Source organism: Rutilus rutilus, assembly GCF_951802725.1.
Source record: "Rutilus rutilus genome assembly, chromosome: 20".
In the NCBI taxonomy this organism is placed as follows: Eukaryota; Metazoa; Chordata; class Actinopteri; order Cypriniformes; family Leuciscidae; genus Rutilus; species Rutilus rutilus.
The window spans coordinates 17,797,396-17,800,319 of NC_140225.1; positions in this window are offsets into that span (position 1 = coordinate 17,797,396).

Sequence of the window (2,924 nt, forward strand, 5' to 3'; positions counted from 1 at the left end):
CCGAGACGTTCCCTTTCGTGGTCACTACGAGTTACGTCGTGACGACGAATGGGGTTCCCAGTCTAATCACGCCACCTCGGCTGTCTTCCAGTGCCCTGCATAAGTCTGAGCTCCCTGTCATGAGATTAGCACGGACGAAGGACTCCTACTTAACACAGGAATACCAATGTACACTGGGAAGCATATCTCAGTGGAAATATGCAACACAATGCCTGCCCGAAGGGAGGACATACAGAATACACATGACCCGCGAGCGGGCTGCATATGGAAGAACACTGGGGTATCCACTATCCAGCCCGCAGGGTGGAATCTTTCAACCCCAGGGGTGGCAAGGTGGCTTGCCAAGGGAAAGACACACGCTCGAGAGAGGCTTACAGTGGAAATACACATGTGGGGGTTGCTCAAGGGGGGAACCATGCACTTGGAGGCACCTAGCCAACGCGAAAGCTGGCGAAGGCATAACTCTGACGTTGACGTCAACAGTGTTGGAGGAACTCAGGGCTTCTCGGGGAAACTCACTTGAGGAGAATATCGCACATATCCAGTCCGAGGAGTGGAATGGCGAGCAAGCGAAGACATATGAGCAGATCCTAGTTACCGGCTAGTTGAAGCGAGTACACGGGAGGATACTGGCTCCACTCGGAGATTGTAGAATCTCGCGAATGTGTTAGGTGTTGCCCAGCCTGAAGCTCTGCAGATGTATGTTAGCGGGGCGCCATGCGCTAGAGCCCAAGAGGAAGCCACACTCCGGGTGGAGTGTGTCTTCACACCAAGGGGGCATGGTCGACCTTGCTGCTGGTATGCCAAAGCAATGGCGTCTTGCCAAAGGAAGACTCGTCAGTTATTATGCCACACCGTAACCCTCAGATCACCCTGGCCACCAGCCAAAGTATCCCCTCTCGAGGAAGAGATAGATTGGGGTGTGGCAGAGGGGACTCTACCCACACGGAGATCATTGAGTCTCGATCTAAACATCACAATGGTCATGTTCCCGCAATAAAAACATGACTCATCCACGAGCGCTGCCGAGCGTGATTAAGCCCAACACACCAAATAGCGCTCGTGACCGTTAGGCAGATGGATCACGCGCCCACATCCAGAAAACACACGGGCGAGCCGTCTTGAAAAAGACGTGCCACGTGCAGCTCTTTTAGAGAGAGGAAAAAGCTCAGAGTGCTGAAGCGCCCAGGGAGAACCACACACACTGTCGGCAGATCACTGCACAGATCAGCAGCAAGCAATGTGATCTCGCTGGAACGCGCGTTGCACCAACACACTGGAGAGCCGCTCGTCTCGTAGAGTTAAGACAATTCAGAATGGCTTGTGGGAGTGAAGAAAACTCTTGGCAACGATGCGAACACATAACTGCATGTTGCCAGCGTACTTCCTTATATACCCACGAGGTGGGGCGGAGTTACGCTATGCAAATTCCGCAGACCCATTTCTTGCCATTGGCTCGTTATGTATTCTCGAAGGTGAGAGGCTTTCTGAGCGAAACCCCATTCGTATTCACGACGTAACTCGTAGTGACCACGAAAGGGAACTAGTATTTTTCTGACATTGATTTTTTTTAAATGTTATTTAAAGTAATTTATGATAAATACATTGATTGTTACATATATCTGCAACATTTTAGCCGTAAATTAATTATAAATGTTAGCTAGGTCAGTACCTGTCTAGTGCATATTTATGCTGAAATATAATTAAATAAAGTTTTTTTTAAAACATCTAGCCTATTATTTGTGGTAGGTTGGCTTATGTGATTTTTTGTTTCGCATTTCAGAACTTCCGTTAAGGGAACATAGTTAGCATCGATGCTCTCTGGTTTTCACAGCGCATTAAGGGACTTTTTCGGGAGTGAACATTTCAGTTCACTGGAAGGATTTTGCGACTGAGACCATCCTTAAAATGGCCGACTCTCTGATCAGTGCCCTGACTACTGACGGACCCATATATTTTCCATCACCATGTCCCTTTAGGGGCTCTGTACCGACCATACTATAAACTAAACATGAGATGCTAAAAAAGCAGCAAGATGTTTGTCAAGTTCATTCAACTAGTAGCACGGTGGAAAACGCAAACTAGTAATGGGAAGTTCGGATCATTTTACTGACTCGGATCTTTGAACCTCGTTCATCAAAATGAACAAATCTTTTTTCAAGTCATTTCGTTCATTTCAGCAGAATATAGGATTAAAATGTTACATATTAATAGCCAAATTCCCCAAACACATCAAATGTTGATCACATTTAGAATAAGAAAAGAATTGCAATGCAAGGACAAGGACAAGGACAAGGACAAATTATGAGAAACATAGACGATAATTCATTGCTTATCTGGGTCTTCAGGCTATGCAGTCTGTTAGTTTACCTCGCCTCCTGATCTAAGCCGTTCATTCATCCCTTGACATCCCCATAAACTAAGCTATGCAGTAGGTACTGGAAACAGAATTTATTAGTTCACCTCTCGAGACTTCGGGTTTGAGTCGTTCGGTCTTTTGTTACGTAACTGTATCAACATACAGTATGTTATTATATGTATGATATTATATGTAGGTATCTTTGCTTTATCAAAGTGATTTTCCCCATCATATGGATAAAGTTTAAAGCATTATCTACTCTTTATTAACACATTCAATGTTATGGAAAAGAACCATCATGACAGAAATTCAAAAAATTATAAATTGTAAGAAATAAAAAAGCTACAATTTGAGACCAGATATGCATCATGTGACTGTAAGAGTTTAAAAAACTGACTACACGGTTCTTTGTAAGGAATTTTGGGAATTATTGACTAATGGCTGTATCCAATTGGGGTTCAGGTATGACATCACTTTGTAAGCCAAAACGCAGAAGCGAGTTAGCATTTTAGCACTTCCGGTTCCATTATCCCGAAGTCAATGTTTTTTTTTTAATGGGGTTTTG